Here is a 14,921-nt window from a genome sequence, read left to right as displayed (position 1 = left end):
GTGCATTTTTTTAAGGTAATAATAATAATGAAAATTATAATAGTAATTCCTAAGGTGGAGTTCATTTTTGCAATTGTATGTAGAGTGCACCACAAGAGATCATTAACACGACAAATGCAAAATAGCTGGGTAATTTGTTACTTCCCGAAAAACATTTCTCCTTTTCCTGACGTCCTTTATAGCAGGCATGTTGTTTCATATTGAACTGTCTGCCATGGCGGATACCTGAAATCGCCGGGCTGAGTGGCTCAGACAGTTAAGGCGCTGGCCTTCTAACCCCAGCTTGGCAGGTTCGATCCTGGCTCAGTCCGGTGGTATTTGAAGGTGCTCAAATATGACAGCCTCGTGTCGGTAGATTTACTGGCACTTAAAAGAACTCCTGCGGGACTAAATTCTGGCACCTCGGCGTCTCCGAAGACCGTAAAAGTAGTTAGTGGGGCGTAAAGCAAATAACATTATTGATACCTGAAATCTTCGTTACACACTTTGGAGATCCAGGATCTAAGCATTTAAAATTTTCTGTCCATGTTTTCATATATGCCTGACTACTCTGTAACTTCACTTTTTTCTTAGCAGTTTTGGTTTGGTCATTCAGTTTCTGCTGCCTTCTACATAGTTATAACTACAGCTCTGTCTACCCTACACACACTAAAGAACACTACAAACAGAATATTTTAATTCAATTCAAATGGCAATATAAAGAGCAACGCAACCAGTAGTATTAACCACTAATACCAAACTGTTATAATTAAAATATGGTAAGTTTTAAACAACCTGAATCAGTGAATGTTCAGTGTTGAGGCCTTTAATTGAGAGGATTTTGGGTTTGATTCCCGTGTCTGATTAATTCTTTTGGCTCAGGGTCTGGGTGTTTGTATTTGTCCCAACACTCTCCTCTTCATACTCTGACAACACTGCATGCTACCAACCACCACAGAAACATACAATAGTAATTACATCCCTCCACATAGGGCTGGCGTTACGAAGGCATCTGGCCACATGTGTGACACAGTTTAAACTCGGAACCCATAAGTGGGGGAAAAGTGGTGGAAGAAGAAGAATTAGTTATGAAAAAAATTTGTATTAATGAATAATTTCAACCATAAATGTATGCCAAAACTACACAATTTTTTTTGCTTTATGTCGCACCGACACAGATAGGGCTTATGGCGACGATGGGATAGGAAAGACCTAGAGCTATCTCCTCACAAAAGATTGACGATCATCTTACATTTGGTTTTCCTATTTTGTGTTTTCATTAAGAAATTTGCTGTATTGTGGATAATGAACCACTGTTGGAGAGTGGTGGTGTTTTAAGAGGAAGTACAACTAGGCAACCATCCTCTATATAACACAGACAGAAAAAATGGAAGGGATCTAACACTTTGAAAATGAAGGTATCGGTCAAAGAAAGACAAGAGCCATGAAGATCTTTCCTATTTTTAAAAGCTCCACTGTAGCTTATTCATCTACTTATGTCATTCCATGCCAACTCACCACTGACAGCTCAAAACATACCACATATGATATAGATGTTGATTCCCATAGGGAACCGTGAATATTTATCCCGAATGAGTAAATTTATTATACCAATGCACTAGCCATGCGTCGTGGTAGGTGTGCTATTTACCAACTGATGAGCCCAACTTAGCACACTGGGGCGAAATGCTGGCAACCAGGAATGAGTTAGCTGGAAAATTTATAATGTCCAATAATGGACCAACTATACTGGTATTACATACCACATAGTCGAGCATTTCATCTCTTTACTCGCAAGTCTTCCCAGCCCAAATTTTGCAACATTTTAGTAACATTATTCCTTTGTCAGAAATCGCCCAGAAGAAATCGTGCTGCTTTCCTTTCAATTTTTTCCAGTTCTCATATCAAGTAGTCCTGGTGAGAGTCCCATACACTGGAGCCATACTGTAACTGTGGTCTTACCAGAGACTTATATGCCCTCTCCTTTACATCCTTACTACAACCTCTGAATACTCTCATTACCATGTGAAGAGTTCTGTAATCTTTCTCAACTACCTCGTTATAATCATTACCCCAATGAAGCTCATTCCTTATATTAACACCTAAGTACTTAACATTGTTAAACATGAGGTACTATCATCCCATCAAGACAATAATTAAAACTGAGAGGACGTTTCCCCTTGTGAAACTTAAAACTTGACATTTCATGTCATTTACATTCATGCCATTGTCTGCTGTCCATCTCACTACATTGCTTAAGTCCCCCTGCAGTCACACACAATCCTGCACTTCATTTAGCCTACTATTTTAGACAGTATAACATCACCTGCAAATATCCTTATATGTGATTCCAGATGTTTACTCATATCATTTATAGGCCTATATATAAAAAAACATAAAGGTCCAATAATACTGCCCTGGAGGACCCACTTCTTAATCATTACAGGATCAGATAATGCTTCAGTTGCTCTAATTCTCTGAGTTCTATTTTCTGGAAACGTAGCCACTGATTGAATTGATATGAAAAGGTTTGCCTGCTGCTGATATTTGACAGATGGAGTATTTTTTCTCCTGTCTCTTGGCCTAAGTCGTAAATAATTTAAGAGAATTAGACAGGTCTTAAGGCGACGATGGGATAGGAAAGGGCTAGGAATGGGAAGGAAGCGGCCCTGGTCTTAATTAAAGTAAGCCCCAGCATTTGCCTGGTGTGAAAATGGGAAACCACAGAAAACCATCTTCAGGGCTGCCGACAGTGGGATTTGAACCCACTATCTCCCGGATGCAAGCTCAGGGCCGCGCGCCTCCTCGCCCGGTGGGCAAAGACGTAAACCCATCACCATGTTTCGTGTTGTAAAACGAGTTTCCCCCAGAAGTGTTATGTAAAGTAGGGGCAGTAGCTGCTTATAGGACTTATTGAAATGGCATTGCACTTCATTTAGCTTACCTTATCTTGGGTGATGACACAACTTATCAAATGTGCTTGTCAACGCCGGTCGCATCCGGCACGGTTACAAATTATGCGGTCGCTAGTGGCACGGGTCGCATGCGGCACGGTCGCATCTGGCACGCCACCCATTTACCCACTGTCCACGTACACGGATGATCTCGCGATTCGGTTATTGAAGTCTTGTGCAATGATGTGGCATACGAATTGAGAAAATACTGAGCAGTTCTTCCTCTGCATGTATGTGTCGCTGCAGCGAAAGTTCGGCTCCCCGCCAATGCCCACTGTGCTGATATGAACCCTGTGCGTGTTTTGTCTCAGTGAGCCGTGATTACATACGATTCTTTCAGTGTGCCATGGCTCTGTATGTCTCACCTGCAGCGGAAGTTCGGCTTCCCGCCAATGTCCAGTGTGCCGATAATGATCCATGTGTGTGTGATGTGTCTCACTGATCCGTGAGTGAACCACTCAGCACTATCTGCTGCGAGTCAACTGAACTGTGTGCCGTGAGCTCCCCGTTCCTGTGAATCAATTCACTTGAATGAATCGAAGCACTGCTTCGAATCATACACTCAGTAGCCAATGCTACTTCATGGCCCTTGCCTTCTCTTGTCCAGTACCTTCATTTTTTGAAGTGCCGGATCCATTCCCTTTTTTTCCTCTGCTTTGTGTTAATAGAGGATGGTTGCCTAGTTGTATTTTCTGTTAAAACCAGGGATGCAGTTGTCCCGGAATGCACTGGAACGGAGCCTGAAACCTACCTGGAAAGACGGAATGCAGTCTGAAACCTATTCTTCTTTAGACTGATTGAAATGAAAATGAAATGTCGTATGGCTTTTAATGCCGGGATATCCCAGAACGAGTTCGGCTCGCCAGGTGCAGGTCTTTCTATTCGACCCCCGTAGGCGACCTGCGCGTCGTGATGAGGATGAAATGATGATGAAGACAACACATACACCCAGCCCCCGTACCATTGGAATTTACCAATTACGGTTAAAATCCCCGACCCGGTCGGGAATCGAACCCGGGACCCTCTGAACCGAAGGCCAGTACGCTGACCGTTGAGCCAACGAGTCGGACTAGATTGATTGAAGTTTCTTTGTTTTAAAACATTTTCATGTTTTCAGTAGCATCGTTTCTTTCTTTCTTTCTTTCTTTCTTTCTTTCTTTCTTTCTTTCTTTCTTTCTTTCCTTCTTTCTTTCTTTCTTTTCTTTTTATTTCATTCCTTGATCCTGCTTGTGTCGAATTTTGCTTCTGGAAGTCTTGAGTCTTGATGACGGTTATGAAGTATATAAAAAGTTATCTTTAATAAACAGCAGATCTCTATTTCACGAAGATGAAGGAGACCTTGTTCAGTTATTTTAACAAATGGACGACTGTAAGGAATCTGGAGAATCTACTCAGAAAAAAATAAATTATAGATTATAGCCACATTGTTATTGTATGTGATTTAAGGTCAGATGCCAGTAGTAGTTCTACCTGTGCAGCATCTATAAGTGAAAGTTTGTCTTCATATCCAAAATACTTGCACTGCGCAACAATCAGTAAACTTCTTGAATACATACCCTTGGCTAGTTACTGAAGATGAGAAAATTTGTTGTATGGTTTCCAAATGGAATGGAACTTGGTTTTGGTTTTCGCACAGCATACAGTGCAGCTAAATGTTGCATTTCATGTGGTATAACAAATACCCTGATTTAATAGATCTACAGATAGCCAGTGAACTGGAAAAGTGTATAGACCTCCAGAGTCCTACATCAGCCTCCATTATAATTAACTGTATTAATATTATGCAGAGCCTCCGTGGCTCAGGTGGCAGCGCGCCGGCCTCTCATCTCTGGATTCCGTGGTTCAAATACCGATCACTCCATGTGAGATTTGTGCTGGACAAAGCAGAGGCGGGACAAGTTTTTCTCCGGGTACGACGGTTTTCCCTGTCATAATTCATTCCGGCAACACTCTCCAGTATCATTTCATTTCATCTGTCATTCATTAATCATTGCCCCAGAAAGTGCGTGAGGCTTCGGAAGCCGGGACAATTCCTATCCTCGCCCCTAGACTGGGGTTTCATTCATTCCATTCCTGACCCGGCCGAATGACTGGAAACAGGCTGTGGATTTTCATTCAATATTATGCAAGGAAATAGTTGCAGCTGATTCTAAATTGTCGGTTCTTACAGATGAATCAACAACAATATCGTCAAAAATACTTTAAATAATATATGAAGCAATAATATTTTTCGTTAAATAACTATACAGTAATTGGAATCTAGTTCTTCTAAGAATATAGAGAATACTTTTTTAGTTGATTGTATTCTAATGGCCTCTCATATGAAATTTAGCTAAAATTTCTATTAGTGTACGGTATGTAAAGATGGTGCGAGTTCTATGATGGGTAAATATCTGGTGCGCTAAAATAACCGAATCTGAAGTATCCTACTATTACCAGGTGGTAGTCTTCGTCATAGAATAGAATGTGGGTAAAACCGTAAACTCCGTGTCTGAGTAAATGAATTTTCGATGTTGATGGGTAAAGTCTATTCATTGCATCATAGATACCAAAAAAAAAAAAAAAATCAGTATCAATTGCAGGAAAAAGACCTAGGACTGCAAATAGCAAAAGCAGGGAGAACTGTTTTTGCGCTGGGTAGCTTTATCTCATAGAGCTTCTGAGGCAACTGTAAAGAGTTACAAAGCTCTATATGAACATCGGATTATCAGAATCACAGTTCTAAAGAGCATTTAATGTATGAAGGTCGCTGACCTTTTATTTGTTCATACGAGTTTTTTTTTTATTTAGCACTACTGTAATTCCCGAAGTGATGCTGCCAATACAGCAGAGTTCAAAGCAATGGTTGAACAAATCAAGTACCGTAATGGAACTTTCTACATGGCCAGATCTAGATATTTCATGGCTTGAAGGAGAGAACAAATTTTCACAACTATGTGAAAGGTTCTGCATGCCATTCAACATGGTTCGTGAAGACTTCAGGGATTTCATAAACAGTAATGTTAAATGAGTGAAAGACAATTTAAATAAAGTGAAACTGCCTATAGGCCTATCAACATTGCCTATAACTAGCGCTGACTTTGAAAGGGGATTTAGCACTTCGAATGTCATCATGACACCATCCAAGAACCGTCTTGTTATTGAAAATGTGCCTAATTTGAAGTTCATCAACTTTTTCGAGCCATGAGTTCTGTGAGATCCAACACGTTATGTTCAAGAATGAAACACGGGCGGCTGATGAACAAGAAACAGACAGCGTCAGCTTCAAGAAAATGGAAGATACAAGATTCTCTGTAAGCTCTTTTGACTGTGAGCGTTTGCATTTTATTATCGTTTATAAATATTTTTTTCGTATAAAGTATTATCATGACAAATACTGTGCAGCTTTTATGCTACCGAGCTCGATAGCTGCAGTCGCTTAAGTGCGGCCAGTATCCAGTATTCGGGAGATAGTAGGTTCGAACACCACTGTCGGCAGCCCTGAAGATGGCTTTTCGTGGTTTCCCATTTTCACACCAGGCAAATGCCGGGGCTGTACCTTAATTAAAGCCACGGCCGCTTTCTTCCCACTCCTAGCCCTTCCCTGTCCCATCGTCGCCATAAGACCTATATGTGTCGGTGCGACGTAAAGCAACTAGTTTTTATGCTATTGTATGTTATGTAGAACTATATTACAGGTCAGTTAAGTTGATATTGAACTTTTATGTGAATTCGAAAAATACCTTCATTAATAATTTGCTATTATTATTATTATTATTATTATTATTATTATTATTATTATTATTATTATTATTATTATTATGATTATTATTATTATTATTTACTAGATAATCTAGAAAATTAGTAAGACATATAATAACTAATTGATAGTGCTTGTGGCAAATATGTCTTAACTAGCAAATGTACCCGTGTTTCGTTACGGAATTCTAAATTGTATACGGATTTCTATGTAAATTACTGTACACGCAGAGAGTAAGATTTTATTAAATTGTCTATCTCTAAGCGTTACCCGAGAGACAACACGAGGAGGTCTCCATATCTTCTTTCCAATGTTGGTGAGTTTTGATGATCAGATTCCTTTTTTAGTGGTCTATATGGTTGGTCCTATGATATTTTCTCGTATTTCCTCTATTTATGCTTTTGATTGAGTTAGAAACTATGAATGGGGTGAAATTCGGATGCAGTTTTCACACATTGCTTTATTTTTTGCATACGTATGTGGCAGCTAGAATCATAAATTTTGGCTCGCATATGGCCACTGTTTGTGCCAATGGGGTATACTTTGCAGTACTATCTAAATTATGACGACCACCGTTAGTGCTATTCGAAGACAATTGTAAACTCCAACGGTATTCCGTAAATATCATGCAGAATGGCAGCTTGACGACTCTTTCGCCTTCTACCCAACGAACAACCAAGAGTTTACAGGAATGATGACGAAAAGGGCATTACGTTATTCCCCTGCTGGTAAGCAGCCAGAGACATTGTCATGGTAACCGATAGTTTCGTTGTCGGTCTGCAACAGAGCACGAAACCCACAGAAAATATACATTTTCTCCGCCATTTGAAGAGTAAGGGAAATTATGGAGATAACAAAAACTATTTAAAAGGAAGGGACATTTCACATGTAGTCTACAGATGTTACAGAAAATCAATAGTGTATGAGAAAATATAAAAAAACTCGTTGATCTTCCTATACACCCCCGCCTGTTCCGTGATTTTTAAATCATATGCATATCAAAACCAGTTCCTGAATGAGTATACTCTAAATATGAAGTTTGGTTGAGATCTATCCAGCCGTTTTGCCGTGATGGTGGAACAAACAAACAGGCAGACAGACACGAAAGCTGAAAACCCATTGATATGGTCTTGAGTTGACCTAAACCGGATAAACATCTGAAAAATTGGCAAAATAAACAAAATTACAGACATCGGACCTTCTAGAACTTTATTTATATAGATAAATTATATTTTTCGAATGAAAGACTTCGAGTTAGAGGTTTATCCAAGTCATGAGAATCACGATATTTCAGATCTCATTTATGCGGATGACGTCCTTCTGCTCACATTGACTCCTGGTAGCATGCAGGGAAGTATAAATGAAGTGGTAAGTTACTGTAAAGAGTTGTATTAAAAATTAACGTACAGAAAACAAAAAATGGATATAAATTGTCAAAAAATGAAAAATGGTGGATGGGCGAGATGAGATTAGAAGTTGTCAAGAAAGTAGAGTATTTGGGTATGATATTAAGTGGAAATGGAAAATGGTCATAACAAATAAAAAGAGGTAAACTGAAGGGTATGAGTTCATTGACAGCTATGAACATTTTTGATGAAAAGGTGCCCTACACTGACTTCAGAGCGTATAAAAATGTTTTAGTGCATTAGTTAAATCTAGGGTGTTATGCAGGTGAGTTGAAGGGAAAGTTCATACACCTGATGCAATTATGAGTAAATTTGCTAAAATAATAATTATAAGACTACCCAGTTGTACAGCTAACTGTGGAGTGGGAATGATGTAAAATGATGTAAGTCTGCAGGCATATATTGTTAAGAAGATAATCAAATATTGCAAAGGGATTGCATAGAGCAGCTAAGAATATGTATTTAAAAAAATAGTTCTAAGAATTAATGATACTGAAAAGCAACAAATTGCTTCACAGTGTAAAAATAAGAGGTCACTAGGGGAATTTTGTAATGTAATTTGGGGAATGAGGATAAATATAGATAATGTAACAAATAAGGAAATGAGGGGCATAATATGGTGGTTAATGAGGGTACACAAAAATAATGCATATAGACAAAATAGAGATGAAAATAAATGTTTACTATGTTCTGAAGAAATGAGATGGGCATATTTGTCTCTGGTAAGACCTCAACTTGAGTATGGTTCCAGTGTATGGGACCCTTACTTGATTCAGGAACTGGAAAAAATCCAAATAAAAGCAGCTCGATTTATTCTGGGAGATTTCCGACAAAAGAGTAGCGTTACAAAAATGTTGCAAAGTTTGGGCTGGGAAGACTTGGGAGAAAGGAGACGAGCTGCTCGACTAAGTGGTATGTTCCGAGCTGTCAGTGGAGAGATGGCATGGGAGGACATCAGTAGACGAATAAGTTTGGATGGTGTCTTTAAAAGTAGGAAAGATCACAATATGAAGATAAAGTTGGAATTCAAGAGGACAAATTGGGGCAAATATTCGTTTATAGGAAGGGGAGTCAGGGATTGGAATAACTTACCAAGGGAGATGTTCAATAAATTTCCAATTTCTTTGCGATCATTTAAGAAAAGGCTAGGAAAACAACAGATAGGGAATCTGCCACCTGGGCGACTGCCCTAAATGCATATCAGTAGTGATTGAGTAATTATAAAAGATTGTTTAGAGACAAGGGAAATAAGAGAGAAATTTATAGATGAAGTGGGTATGAGAAGAATTGGTAACAAAAATCAGCTATGTAGGATTATTAAGTTATTGAACAGAGAGTGGATGCATCCGGGAAAAATTGCAAAATTATTCATCATTATTAGGGGAATGTGGAGTAGTAAATTGGCGCAAAGAAAAGAAGTGATGCATGCTAGTTAGTAACAGAATTGTGCCTAAGGCAACCTAGAAAATATAACTTCATTGACGTCTAGAGCAGTTAGATACGTAGATTATAGTTATAGCATATACTGTAATTAATTTATCCTCGTAGTCCTATTAGTCTGCATATTTTTGTTTTCCTTTCGATAGTCAATATTAATACGTATTCATTTCTGGCGTGTTACATGATATGGAGGGACAGAGGATGACTACTGTGGTGACCTCTTTGGGGGGTCATGTTTCTAGGGTATCTAATGAGCCTCGATAGCATATCTGAAAAGTTTCATTTCTTACAATAATGTTTCTAATACACTTTACAGGCCATTCTTTCTCTGTTCAATTTCTAAATCACTTACAAATGTTAAATTTTGATTCGTGATATTTCCCGGACACCTTTTATTTTATTTGTGTTTTTACTGCATGTTTTTCACTTGTGCTATATTCAAATTTGTAAACTGCATGTGGAGAATTACAACTAAAATAATCACTGCCCTCTCCCGGATCTATGGTTACCGAGATTGTGGGAGATGGATATTATCTTATCTTATCTTAAATCTTCTCCTAACCTTATGGTTGTGAGCTTTTCTGTAACCCATCAGCTACGGGTAGTACAGATAGTGTAAATATATTTATCCTTCTATATTTGAATATTGTGTGGGCCGATGACCTTCGATGTTAGGGCCCTTAAAACTACAAGCATCATCTGAACATTGTGTTGTTGTTGTTGTTGTTGTTGGAGTCATCAGTCCATAGACTGGTTTTATGCAGCCCTCCATGCCACCCTATCCTGTGCTAACCTTTTCATTTCTACGTAACTATTGCATCCTACGTCTGCTCTAATCTGCTTTTCATATTCATACCTTGGTCTACCCTTACCGTTCTTACCACCCACACTTCCTTCAAGAACCAACTGAACAAGTCCTGGGTGTCTTAAGATGTGTCCTATCATTCTGTATCTTCTTCTCGTCAAATTTTGCCAAATCGATCTCCTCTCACCAATTCGATTCAGTATCTCTTCATTCGTGATTCGATCTATCCCTCTCACCTTCAGCATTCTTCTGTAACATCACAATTCAAAAGCTTCTCTTTCTTTCTGAGCTAGTTATCATCCATGTTTCACTTCCATACAATGGCACGCTCCACACGAAAGTCATCAAAATCATCTTTCTAATTCCTATATCAATGTTTGAAGTGAGCAAATTTCTTTTCTTAAGAAAACTCTTCCTTGCTTGTGCTAATCTGCATTTTTATGTCCTCCTTACTTCTGGCATCGTTAGTTATTTTACGACCCAACTAACAATTTTCATTTACTTCCTTTAAGACTTCATTTCATAATTTAATATTTCATGCATCACCTGCCTTCGTTCGACTGCACTCCATTACTTTTGTTTTGGACTTATTTATTTTCATCTTGTACTCCTTACCCAAGACTTCGTCCATACCATTCAGCAGCTTCTCGAGATCTTCTGCAGTCTCAGATAAAACAATATCATCGGCAAATCTCAAGGTTTTGATTTCCTCTCCTTGGATTGTGATCCCCTTTCCAAATTCCTCTTTGATTTCCTTTCCTGCCTGTTCTATGTAAACATTCAAAAGGAGGGGAGACAAACTGCAGCCTTGCCTCACTCCTTTCTGGATTGCTGCTTCTTCTTCAAAGCTCTCGATTCTTATTAGGGGCCTACTGCAGACTGATTTTTATACAGATTGTAGATAATTCTTCGTTCTCGGTATGTGATCCCAATCACCTTCAGAATCGTAAATAGCTTGGTCCAATCAACATTATCGAATGCCTTTTCTAGATCTACGAATGCCATGTACGTGGGCTTGTCCTTCTTGATTCGATCCTCTAAGATCAGACGTAAAGTCAGGATTGCTTCACGTGTTCCTACATTTCTTCTGAAACCAAACTGATATTCTCCCAATTCAGCTTCAACTTTTGTTTCCATTCTTCTGATAATAATACGTGTTAAAATTTTGCAGGCATGAGATACTAAACTAATGGTGCGGTAGTTTTCACACCTGTCAGCACCGGCTTTCTTGGGAATAGGTATAACAACATTCTGCCGAAAATTGGATGGGACTTCTCCTGTCTCATACATCTTACACACTAAATGGAATACCTTTGCCATGCTGGTTTCTCCTAGGGCAGTCAGTAATTTGAATATGATTGAATATTAAAGAATACTGCAGTTACGAACTCTGATGTTGAATTTTATTTAGCGAATATTATAGGGATAGACAAAATTATCCGTACATAGATTTTATGACCATCCATTGATACCAAAATTTATAATTGAAGCACTTCACAGCAACTAAAAATGCATCATTTTCTTAATTCACTGGAAGTTTCTTCTCTCTTGTCGGATAGTGGGTAGAACTTCTCCTAGGTCCATCTGTTGCATCTGTAGCGTGTGATAAATCTACGAAGAGCAGCAGCAGCAGCAGCAGCAGCAGCATAACTAGAGCAGCGAAAAGCATTGAAGAAACATTTTAAACAACACCTTTCAGCAGATCTACCTGGAAGGTATCAAAGAAAAGTATTCTGATATCTGTCTTCATTGTGAAGGTGGTCCACTCCCTTACCCGTGGAGATGATCTAGAGATTCAGAGCTGCTTTTTTTTTTCGAACACCAATTTGGAATTTTGGAGGAAGCTGGAAGACACCAGCGGTCTTGCAGCCAAAGGAAGTAGGCTATGTGAACATAACCAATCAACCAAGGATAATTCGTTCAGTCTTGCAGCAAGTTGCAATTGTGGCTACCATTCAGAGAGTGGAGGAGCGGCGGTTGCGTTTTGTCTCCTTTCGGACGCGCACCGTACCACACCACTTATTTGCTGATGTCTCTGAGACTTGAGTCGTCCTCGCGACTCGGTCGCAGACTGATCCTCAAAACAGATCAACAGTCCTTGACCTCGTCTGGAGTTCGGCTCTCACCCCAAGGACACCACCAAATACGATGAGGGTGTCTTGCTTCCTTGACCTAATGCAGTAAGCTTTAGTGGAGGTGATGGCCCCTCCCCGCCATCACCCGTGGCGACCATCCAGTAAGTCGATGCGCTTTGTCGCCCCCGGAATCCTTTCGGACGCGCACCTCATCCCGCGTATTTGCTAATATCCTCGAAGTTTCAGTCGTTAACGACACTCGGGACTGAACCCCAAACAGAGAAAACCCCTGTTCTGAGGAGCAGTGACCTCGTGTCGAATTCGGCTGTCACCCCAACGATATTAACAAGTACAGTGGGGGAGTACCAGCTGCGATCGCAGTAGGCTTCCCCGTAGTGATAGCCCCTCCCCGCCATCACCCGTGGCAACCATCCAGAGAGTCAGCACGCTTGATCGCCCCCGGAATCCTTACGGACGCGTGCTGCGTGAACGGGGAATAGTGAAAACCTTTCTTGCCCTTTTTATATTAACTGAATGCGGACTGCACAGTAAGCGACCTGTTCAACAATAGCATGTTTCTGTTGTGTCTTGGTGTTGACTATGCACCGAATGTGTTGTGACTGTAGAGCAGAATGAAGGCTTCTCCCAATCCCATTATCTCTTATCAGATCTTAAAATTGTGTTGCATTAAGGAATAAGGTCGTAAGAAAAGAGAACTGAGTTTCTCTCATATATTATATTGTTTCCTACCAGAGGATTGTTGAATTGGGCTGTGAAACTCCTGCTCTCGCATTCTATTCTGAACACATATTCCTTTAAGGATATCAAATACTGTTGTAGTGTTACTACATCAAACCTGTAGATGGTGCAGCACGCTCAATGAACGGTGTTTAGCACTGATTACTATATATCGCATGTATTACAAGCTGCCATTTTCTCATACATTCATACGTTTTTGTGGCAATAATACATTTGTACGTTTCCTTAGAAACAAGTCCGACATATCAAGCTACCATAAACAGAACCGTAATATTATTTCCAGTTATTCAGAGCACTTCCTTCGTGATGTGGCCTACAGGCCGTATCGACCCTTTCATCGACCCGAGAGTCCACAGCATGTCCCAAAAAATCTAAATACCCCATTAAATAGCTACATAAAATGTTCCCCCTCTCACCTTATATCAGAAGCAATCATAAATAACATGTTCAATTGAACGTAATTTTAACATAATATGTGCAGGCTTGAGTTCTTGCTTATTACGTTCAATTTCAATTATCCGGTATGAACCTGTGAATTTTATTGTTATACAAGAACATGAAAGTCGCACGGGCTCTTAACTTAGGAGCGTGGGTTGGCGACCACGGGAACGACCGCATACGTTGTTTCCGATGTACGGTGCGTGTTGGGAAGTTTTGGTGATAACAACAGGCCACGTTTCCTACTGCTGTTCACAATCGAGTTCGGGAATTTCTACTATAACGGCAGGCTCACTTGCCTAATGCTATTCATAATGGAGGTGGAGAGTTTCAATTATAAAGAGAGAAATACAGCGAAGAATGGCAGCTTGGCGTCTCTCTTGACTTCTACCCTACGAGCAACCACGAGTTTACAGGAATGAAAACGGAAACGTTAAAACGTTACTTCCCTGCTGGCAAGCAGCCAGAGACGTTTTCATGGTAACTGGTAGGTTCGTTGTCGGTCACTCAATGCAGAGCATGAAACCCGCAGAAAATAGTAATTTTCTCCACCATTTGAAGAGTAAGCGAAATTTAGATAAAAACAAGTTATATGAGTGAAGGTAGCTATTTGTTTTGCGTCGCACCGACATAGATACGTCTTATGGCGATGATGGGATAGGAAAGGCCTAGGAAGTGGAAGGAAACGGCCGTGGCCTTAATTAAGGTACAGCCCCGGCATTTGCCTGGTATGAAAATGGGAAACCACGGAAAACCATCTTCAGGGCTGCCGACAGTGGGGCTCGAACCCACTATCTCCCGATTACTGGATACTGGCCGCACTTAAGCGACTGCAGCTATCGAGCTCGGTATATGAGTGAAGGTACGTTTCACATATAGTCTACGGATTTTACATAAAATCAGTAGTATAAGACAAAATTGAAAAAAAAAACCTATTCTGGTCTTCCTATAAACCCCCAGTCTGTTCTGTGATTTTTAAGTCATATGCATATGTATACATGCTCCTTGATAAGTATACTCTTTCTTTTTTTTCTAGTTGCTAGATAGGTCTGATGGCGACGATGGGACAGGGAAGGGCTACGAGTGGAAAGAAAGCGGCCGTGGCCTTAAGGGGGGAGACCCAGCTTAACAAAGGAAAAAAGAAGGTTAATATTCATTCGATTGTTAAATATGCTACAATTGTTGTTGACAGTTCCTGCACATATCCCAGTGTTGGCATGCTTCCTGGTAACCGGAAGCAACTTCAATAATGTCAGAATTTTAATAATAATTTTAATATTTTAAAATGAAATGTTCAAAATTTCCCACCTTTTTAACAATATTGTT

The sequence above is a fragment of the Anabrus simplex genome, chromosome 5, assembly GCF_040414725.1.
Source record: "Anabrus simplex isolate iqAnaSimp1 chromosome 5, ASM4041472v1, whole genome shotgun sequence".
NCBI classification, from domain to species: Eukaryota; Metazoa; Arthropoda; class Insecta; order Orthoptera; family Tettigoniidae; genus Anabrus; species Anabrus simplex.
The sequence above is the reverse complement of the archived record's forward strand: the minus strand, read 5'-3'. Positions refer to the sequence as shown.